Below are 10,132 nucleotides of genomic sequence, written 5' to 3' on the forward strand. Positions count from 1 at the left end.
AGAGCTCTGTCTCCTCCTGCTGCCGTGTCACCCCCAACCCTAACCTTCTTTGGACAGCATGCATGTGTGTGCTAACCAAGAGGACAGAGACGAGCAGAGCTGTGTACAATTCTAGCAGACAGAGGCGATAGAAATCAGTGTGTGAGGGTGTGGGTGGGGACATACAAACACCCATGTCACAATGCATCGATGGCCCAGCACAGGACAGAGGGGCCTCGGGTCTGGCATAGTGTCAGAAGGAAAAGCTTCTCCACGTGCTTTCTCCCGCCAGCCTTCGGGCTCAGCGACCAGCCCTCAGGTGGCCAGAAAAAGACTCTCTTTTCTTGAACTGTCCTTTCAAAGCAGGTGGTGGGGGACACAGAGCTTTTTCATTTTCCCCCCAAAATGTGGATCCCAAGGAAGCCCATGGAGGAGCTCCGACCTCTCAGAGGGGGCGGGAGTGAGGGGACCTGGCTGGCTTAGGAGGCTCTGGGAGGCTGCTGTTTCTATCTGCCCAGGAGAACCTGCGTCTTCTCTTCCATCATTTTTTTTTTGCTTTTTCTCCCTCTCCCCTCCCCTCTGTATTTCACTTCCCTCACTCAACACTACACTTTCTTCTCTCCTTCTCCAAAATTAGCCCAAAGTCCTCCTTGTGGATTCAAGGTGGTCAGGATTCAGAGGTCCCCTCCTCAGGTGCCCCGTGCCGCTGCCCTGGCCCTGGGCAAGGGGTGTGGGCTCATCTCTTCTGGCCGGTGCTCTGCATGACCTTGGAGACAAAGTTGACAATGGCCGAGGCAGGCTGCTTGGGGTCGAGCTCAGCAAAGAGGTGGTAGGCGTTGTCTGTGGTGCTGCCCTGCTTCGGGGCCACGAAGCCAAAGAGCCTGCAGGGTCAGGAGAGGGTGGTAGGCAAGAGGGGAAGACAGGAGGACCCTGGCCAGGGCACGCCCAGCCTGCCACGCAGTGTCCCCAGCCTCCCCGGGCCTCAGGGACAGGGGGCGCCTGAGACAGAGCCCTCTTGGTTCCCCCGCAGCAAGGCCAAGGCTGGGGACAGCGTCTCACTTTGTTTCAGGGCAGGCAAACTTTCCCCTTGGAGGGGTGGAGCGGGACTGGGGTGAAGGACAAGACTGGATAGTTCAGGGTGGGGACGAGACCAGAAATAAAGTGGGAGCATTCCTCAAGCAGCCTCTCCCAGCCCCACCCAACAGACCATTCCCATAAACAGCACAGAAGCAAACCAGGAGGCCAGGGCCCAGGGAGGATGGGGCCTCCGCACCCACTACGCACCCAGCAGGCACCCACCACACACCCGCCATGCACCCCAGGAGGTCAGGGAGTCCAAGAAGGAGCAGGTCCTCCACCCACACACACACAGCCGCCCCATCCAGAGGCTGGGAAGTCCAGAGAACCCAAGGGGGAGGGGACCCCACACCTGTCCCCCCTCCAGCACCAAGACGGGAGTGACCTAACATTCTCTCTTTGCAAAACAGAGTTAAAAATACGAGGGCAGAGAACAGAATGTGAGCTCGGGGCCCCTCCCAGCCAGGGTGTTGCTAATTAGAGCGAGATGGGGAAATCAGGACAGCTGGAGACACCCATGGACACCCCTCTGCCTCAGACGGCACTGCCCAGCTAAAATTAGCCAAGTCACAAACACACTCTCACACACTCACACACACACTCATACACAGCCCTGTACTTCCCACAACTTGACTCTTCCAGCTTGGTTTCAGGAGCTGGAGTAGTGCCCAGGTGTTGGAGTCACTGAGGTCCACAGGGCAGCCCCCCAGCTCCTCCCTGTCTGGGCTGGCTAGGGCTGTAGTGCAGTGGGGGTGACCTGAGCAGGGTGGGGGTCATCTCTGAGCTCCCATCACACAGGCATGCCAGCCTTGTCTGCCTGCTTCTGCCATGATGGAGACCTGGCCAACCCATGCCTGCCCTGACACTGCCACCTGACCCCGTTGCAAGCTCTGGCCTGCCTGGCCGGCTGGCAGGGACACCAAAAAAACATGGGGACTCAGAGTCCTCGATGATTATGAGGACTGAACAAGGCCAAGTCCCCAGCGTTGATCACACCCAGATTCCTGGTCACTGGAGGTGGCCTGGCTGCCTCTGGTCTCCTTTCTTCAGCCAACAACCATTCAGCAGCCTCTCTGTGGGACACTCAGCCCTGCCCAGATTGCTGGTCAAGCTACCTCCTCCCATTAAACCCATCTCTCTCCTACCTTTCAGCCTGAGCAAACTCTACCTGTCTTTTAAGATCCATTTTAAAATATTCGTTCTTTTCCAAAGCCTTTCCAACTCTGTCCCTGATAGGACACACTTTCCTTTGCTAAGGCCACACACGTGGGCTGTACTGTTTCTCCTGACTTCGGTGACATTGGCACAAAGATCCTTGCTGGCCTTTCCCTACCCCAGGCTCCGGATTCTAAACCTGCCACCCCCCCACCTGCTGGTGGACTAGGAAGCCACACTTACTTAGCAGGAGCACCTCCCTCTGTCTTCATCCACCTGTGGAGAGAAAGTCAGCTCAGGGTAAATCCCTGCACCTGTCCCCAGAGCACCACCCACTCAGACCAGACTCTCTGGGGCAAGCAGAGGAGCCCTGACCTCTGCAGGATAGAAGCAGCCAAGGTCACCCAGGGGCTTTCAAGTTGGAGCAAACACTGCCAGCTACCTCCCACAGCGTGGAGGGGAGAAACAGGGTCAGGGTCAGGGTCGGGCCAGAGGGGGTAAAAATGGGCATTTGAGTCCCAGGAGGGTCTCCAGATCTATGAAGAAAACTCAAAAAATGCCCAACACAATTAGGCACACTCCCCTGGACACAGGCGGATCTTCCAGTTGGATAGAGAACTTGCGCACCTGTGCTCATGTACACACACTCTCTCCAGCTGCGTGACCTGGCTGAGAGGGAAGGTGTTTCCAAGAGACTTACTCTCTTTCCTGTGGATCCAGGTCACAGAAGGTGACAGTGTTGAGGGGGTAGTGTCTTCGGAAGAAGAGCCTGTGGTTCAGACATCAGAGAACAGAGAATGAGCATGGGAGGGTCTGCTTCCTCCAGCCCTTGGCCTATGCCAGGCCACCTCGCACTGTGCCTGTTGTGGGTCACTGTCTCACAGAGCAAGATGGCCTGAGGTGCTCAGGAACAGAGATATGTGCCACAGAAATAAGCCCAAAAGCCAGGGGCTGGAAAAGAAACTGATGCTGAGAAATAAGAAATGGGGGGACCCTAAAGGAGGAAGGAAATGAACTGGGGTCATGGTTAGGAGAGAGCCTGGGAGGAAAGACTCTGCTCCTGGAAAGAAGGACCTTTTAAACAATTGTATTGAGAGCTGACTATCTAGTTCAGGCAGATCCTTGTAGAAGGATGGAGGGAGGGAGGGAGGGAGGATGGAGGGATGGTGGGATGGATAGATGAATGGATGGAGGGAGGGATGGATGGATCGATGGATGGGTGGATGGATGGAGGATGGATGGATGGATGTAAAGATTGATGGATGGATGGGTGGGTGGATGGAGGATGGATGGAGAGATGGATAATGGATGGATGGATGGATGGATTGATGGATGGGTCGGTGGGTGGATGGGTAGATGGATGGGTGAATGGAGGATAGATGGATGGAGGGATGGAGGATGTATGGATGGGTGGAATAATTGATAGATGGTAGGTTGGTGGGTGGATCGATGAGTGGATGGATGGATGGATGAGTGGGTGGGTAGATGAATGGATGGCTGGATGATGGCTGGCTGGATGGATGGAGACACACAAAATTAAGGGATAAGTAGTCATAGAATAGATAGGGAATGGATGGATGCGAGTAAGTAGATGAATGAACCAATTGATGAGTGTGTGAACAAGTGGATGGATAATGGATCGGTGGATGAACAGATAGTGTGAAAAAGAATGGAAGCAAGATGGATGGATGGGAGAATAGGTGGGCTGAGAGGTACAAGGGTGAGCGGTGGTGAGTGGAGGCACGGATGGGCTGCAGGAAGGAGAGCCCAGCACAGGAGCAAGTAGACGCGGCTTACTTTCTCTGGTTGTCAGTCAGTGTGATTCCCTGCGCAGAGACCTTGAAGTGAACGGTAGTGGCAGCTGGCGTGGGGTCAGCAGCCAACGTCTCAGATGTAGCTTTGGAGATGGCCTGTGGCCCAGTGAGTGACTCCATATCCACGGAATTGACGAAGAGTACATTACAGGCTACAAGAAATGGACCCAAGTGGGAATCAGGAAGGCTGGAGTCGGTGGAGATGATACCCCAGGTCCACTCTTGAGGGAAAAGGTAGCAGATCAATTTCAGGCCAGCCTCGGGCCAAAACATCTACACAGAGGAACATAATCTGCCTGGTGACCTCTGGGCCTCGCAGACTTCCACCTGCACCTGCAGGAGGTCCCGGTAGGAAGGTGGAAAGAAGGGCGTGGGCAGGGGTCCAGTCTCCAGGGACCACTCACCCGCTCCTTGCTTCAGCAGGTCAGAAGTCGAGTTGGCAGGGCCCGAGCTATCTCTGTATTCATCTGTGGGGTCTGAGTCAAAAATTCGCCTGGTAATTAAAACCCTAGAGCTGGAAAGAAGCAATGTTGGGCTGGGCCTAAGGTAACTTCTGCAAACACTTTGTGCCAGGACACGCTCTCCACGGCTGGCCCCGGTGGGAGTCACTGGGTTACCTACAGGTGGAATGTTCTACCGCTGCTGTAAGAACCCAGCACATGGGTTGAGAGCTCTGGGTCCAGGATAGCTGGGCTCAAACCCTCAGCCCGCCACTTGCTAAGTGGAACCCATGACCCAGGGTTTTCAAACAACCCATATATAGTGTTAATCCACTGCCTGGTAAAAAGCAAGCTTCGAACAGCAGTGGTGTTGCTTCTGTTTATGCTTAAATTAATTCAACCACCAACAGAGCACAACCATCAGTTCAAGATTAGTAAGAACCGAGCGATAGACATGTTAAGTAGCTTGACTTTACCATTTCCCAATGTGTAGCTATATCAAAGCAACACATTATACACAGTGCATACTACTGATTTTATTTCAACTATACCTAAATAATTTTTTTTCATGGTATTGGGAATTGAACCCCAGGGGCACTTTACCACTGAATTACCTCCCAGCCCTTTTAAATTATTTTAATTTTGAGACAGGGCTTTGCTAAGTGGCTGAGGCTGGCCTCAAACTTGTGATCCTTCTGCCTCAGCCTCTCCAGTAGCTGAGATTACAGGCCTGTGCCACTGAGTCTCCAGCACTAAAACTTTTAAAAACAAAATCAGAACAACAAATAAGCATCGAGTCTCATTTGTCACCAGTGTTGCTTACACTTTGGTGTGCAGCCTTCTTAAAATGCAGATGGCTGGGCCCAACCTAGAGTTCCTGAAGAAGTGGACCTGGAGAATGCCAGCATTTAACAAGTTCTCAGGGGATGCACAGTCTGCTGGTCTGGGGGCCACATTTCAAGAACCACAGGTTTATACAATTCAAAGTCAAATAGCTTTGTAATTGCTGGACTTCCACAGTAAATTCCATAAAAATGTAATTTAATTGGTGTCTAAACTGTGTGGTTAATAATGCTGCTTAAGTTGTATTGGAACTTTTAAGCTAATAATGTTGGCCAATTATTATTAATAATTCAGTGAACTGAATTGAATAGATAAAAATCATCCACTAATATTGGAGATCTTATCTCAACCTCTAGGACATTCTTCTCCTGACTCTCCCACATCTTAGGCCTTCCCCAGGGATGAGGCTTATTCTGAGAATTCAGTATGAATTTCTTAAAGGCTCCAGAGTATTTTCTAGAACCATCTGGAAAGACAACTTACATATGCCCCTGGAGTTCAACTCTTAAATAAATTTTTCCTTCTTTTGGGGGGTACCAGGAATTGAAACCAAGGGCACTTAACCACTGAGCCACCTGCCCACATCCCCAGCCCTTTATATGTGATACTCTGAAGCAGGATCTCACTAGGTTGTTTACAGTCTCGCTAAGTTGCCGAGGCTGGCTTAGAACTCGTGATCCTCCTGCCTCAGCCTCCCCAGCCACTGGGATTACAGGTGTGTGCCACCATGCCCACAAACTTTTCCTTCTTTTTTATCAGGAAAAAGAAGTGTGTGAGAGAGAGGTTTTGAGTTTCCCCACGTTGGCAAAATGGCCAGTGCCCTCCACCCCTGGCCCACATTCTGGAGTGGCTGGCAGGGCCAGACACGAAGGAGGTAGCTCAAGGGCACCTTTGGAGCACAGGGAGTCTCACGTCCTACCTCAGTTTGGAATGACGAGCTTGCAGGGCAGAGCCAGAGGGATGATGGAGTGCTGGTAGACCAGGGCGGACAGGGAGCCTGCGGGACCAGACAGCGGCTCAGGGGCAGTGCTCCTGGGAGTCAGGGGCCAGCCGGGGCTGGGTGCAAACGCCAGGAAGCCTCACCCCACTGGGCTTCTTTCCGTGTGTGTGTGTGTGTCTGTGGCTAGAGATGGAACCCAGGACCTCAGGTGTGCTTAGCTATGGAGCTACCCACAGCTTAGCTTCTTTATTACCCCTCTCTTATCCACAAATTTTCAGAGCTGAAAATTCGTCATATTGTGACCTAACAACTTCCCTTTACAGTTCCTCCTAACATCTGTTCTAAGTCTCTCCAGTGATGACCCCACACCCCTCCCCCAAAAAAAGAAACAAACAGGGTAGAAGCATTGGAGAATTGTGGGATTGAATCCCAGGTCAATCACTTGTTACCTGTGACTTCTTGGGTAAGTCTAACTAACAGTTCCCTTGTGCGAAACAAGGACGGTGCCATCTACCACACAGGATTATGGGGGAGAGAACTTGGGGTCAGGCCCCAGGGGGGCTTGAAGCAGGGCAAGATGCTAAACCCTTCATGCAGGGACAGTGGTGGGGGCAGCTCACCAAATTTCGGCTCATTGGGGCAGCCCTTGAGCTTGACTCCTCTGGGGCCGGTCTCGATTAGGAAATGTCTCACCAACTCATGGGCAAGATCTCCTGGGATGGAAAGAAAGAAATGGGACACTTTTCACAGAGTCCCCCCACGGACTCCCAAGGCTGCTCTACCTCTTCTCCAGTGCACGGGGCTGGGGTGGGATAGAGGGTCGCAGAGATGGGGAGGCTGGAGCCTGGGGCTGCAGAGACCACCACCGGCCCCTCCAGCAAGGAGAGACACCTGCTTCCCTGTTCCCTGACACCACCATCACAAGTCCAGGGCATGCTCTTCTGGAGAGCTGTTTATTAGGCACCAGCTCTCTGAGACTTAGGTCCTGCTCAGCACCCTGGGGCCCCCCAGCACCCCAGGGTTTGAAGAGACCGTGAAGATCCCATAGTCTCCGTAGGGGGATGTCACCTTTCTTATTCTGTTGCATGATGGTCGGAGGAGGCGAAGACACCTTCATGGCCAGCCCATAGGCCCCCCGGAAGGAGTGGCTGTCACGTATGACGAAGGCCCCTGGCTCCTGATCCTTAAGGAGTGCGATGGCTGCACCAGAGGAGGGAAGAGGGCACATGAGATTGGCGTCCCTGGCTGCCTAAGTGCCCTGGGGGCCTCTGGAACTTTGTTTTCTCTTGGATGAGATGACATTATTTAAAGTCAGAGTGTAAACACTCCCAAGGGTCCTCCTGGGCTGAGATGGCCAGAGAGTCAACACTGGGGGCCATGCAGCCTGTCGCAAATACTCAAGTCTATGGCTGCAGCTGGAAGCGAGAGACAGTCTGTAAACTAATGGGCGTGGCTTTGTTCCAATAAGACTTTATTTACAAAGACAGGCAGTGGGCCAGTGGGGCCATCAGGCAGTCCTTGGTGAGCTACACCCACACCCCACAGATGTTCCTTGAGAACCCATAGAGGGCCTCGTCTCTATTCCCATATTCACAACTTCATTTGTTTCTACAAAATGCAAAAATCTCCCACATCATACAGATGGAGAGCTGAGGCTTCATATGATCTTGGCTGTTCTTCTACTTTGTCCAGAAAAACCAAAGCTCCGATGGACTCTTGCAAAAATCATTCACACCAATGGTCTTCCAGCCTTCCCTTTGATGTGGGAAGTGCTTCTTACTGTGTGACTTCAATCCCAGCTCCCTCTCTGTGACCACTACCTACTGCAAAGAGGAATGAGTGCACTGTGTTCCTTGCCCAAGTCAGACACGGTGATCGCAGCCAATTCTGTCCTCTATGGACCCACAGAACCACCAGAACCACCCAGTCCTCACCTTGCTCTCTGGAGATCTCAGGCTTGTACCAATACTTGGAAGTGTTCTGGACAAATTTCACTTTAGCCCGGGTCTCAGGACTGTTGTCTGCAGGAGAAGAAGAATGGGAAGTGTTACGGGTGGAACTCTGTTCCCTGAAAAGAGATGCTGAAGTGAGTCCTGATCCTCAAAGCCCACAAATGGGGCCTTATTTGGAAAGAGGGTCTTTGCACATGGAATCCAATTAAGATGAAGGCACTCTGGACAGAGCCCTGGTCTAGGAGGATGTGTCCTCAAAAGAGGAGACAGAGACTTGTGGAGACAGCTCCATGTGAAGAGGGAGCCACACGGGCTGGCACAGCCACAAGCCAAGGAACACCAAGGACCTCCAGACCCAGGGGGACTTGGCAAGCCTGGAGCCCATGGTCCCTTGGAACCCCACCAGGGACCAAGCTGGATGCTGGACTCCTGGCCTCCCCATTTCTGCTATTTTAAGCCAACAAGTATATGGTGCTTTATACCCAGGGGGACACAGAAAGTAGTGTCCTCGAACATCCAGAGCACAGCAGGAAGGGACAGAGCAGGGACTTCTCACCGCCCCCCCACTGCCTGCTGGGCATCCCACAGAGCCAACCCATTGCCTGCCCTGCTCCCAGCACCCATCCCCTAGCAGATTCCCAACACGTCTAAGACCCACCCTTCCCCCTCCCCCACAGGCTCAACCTCCCAACTGCAGCATCACAGATGACAAGGCAGGAAGACCCCTTTCTGTCCTCTCTTCCTGATCCCCCTCCTCTTTCTCACATGGAAAGCTAGTGTTCTGCAGTCACACAGGGCAAAAAATCACTCCAACTCTGGGAGAAGTATGAGGGACTGGCCTAGGACCTAGAGGCTCTCTGCAGGGTGTCACCAGGCCAGGTTTCTCGGCTGCTGATCCCTCCACCCAGCTCCTTAGCAGGCCTGGGGATCCCTCCTGGGGTGCTATGTTCTGTGGTAGCTCAGACAACTGGGTTCCACTGTGCAGCTTTACAATCAGGAGAGAGTTTGGGAGGGAGAGTGGCTTGGTGGTGGTTACAGATGGTTACAGATGGTGACCCACAGAGAGACCCTGGGGCCAGGTGAGCACCGGCTCCAGGGCAGCTTCTGGGTCAGGGGTTGGGGTGTGGGGCCCTCGCTTTCCGGCCTCTTTCCTCATCCTTGTTCTTTATCAGCAGGTCCTATTGTGTGAATTTCTGGAATACAGCACCACATTTCAAACATACACCCGTCGTGCACTGGTCCAGACAGGGGATGAGCACCTCTGTCTCTTATCATTTCTTTAGATTTGGCACCTTTGAGTGCCACTCTTCAGTTCCTCAGATCCCCTAGGTTTTTGTAAACCAGAGAAGCCACGCTGTGCCACAGAACTCTAGCACAGAACCCTCCTCACTGTTCTGCTCCTTCATCTTTGGGCACGAAAGAAACAAAAGGAAAGCAGAGGAGAGAGGGACCTTCCACCCCACACCTCCCTCTCCTGTCTTCAGAGCCTGGAGCCGAGGCCCTGCACTAAGGACAGTGCCAGTTTCTGGGGTTGCTTTCTCCTTCTTGTAAATTTCTATCATGGGCTCAATAATGATACTTTTATTCTGTCTCCTACTGTAGACAACTGTATGCAGGTTATTCCAGCTCATGTTGTAACGATTAAAATAGAAGTTCCCAAGGTTATCCACAGACGCATTTATTTTTGTATCCCATACAGTGCCTTTCACAGTGCTAAAAATAGTTTGACTCAATATTATATATTTGAAATACAGAAAAAGGAATCTTGATTTTTGTAGAGGATGAATAATGCTAGAATTGAAAGGGAAAATAGAAAGTAGAACAAATAGCCAAATAGCATGAAAACAGTGTTGTGATCCAGCCCTCCAAAGGCAAATTCTCAGTTACCAAAACCTAGTGAAGGAATGTGGACTTTGAAGTTGACCTGAAGGG

General features: G+C 52.3%; 1 pseudogene; it reads right to left on the bottom strand.

The window, feature by feature from the left end:
* Window positions 1-715: 715 nt before the first annotated feature.
* On the bottom strand, window positions 716-9,762 carry LOC144251992 (tensin-1-like; annotated as a pseudogene).
* Window positions 9,763-10,132: the final 370 nt, after the last annotated feature.

The sequence above is a fragment of the Urocitellus parryii genome, unplaced genomic scaffold (assembly GCF_045843805.1).
Source record: "Urocitellus parryii isolate mUroPar1 unplaced genomic scaffold, mUroPar1.hap1 Scaffold_35, whole genome shotgun sequence".
Classification (NCBI taxonomy): Eukaryota; Metazoa; Chordata; class Mammalia; order Rodentia; family Sciuridae; genus Urocitellus; species Urocitellus parryii.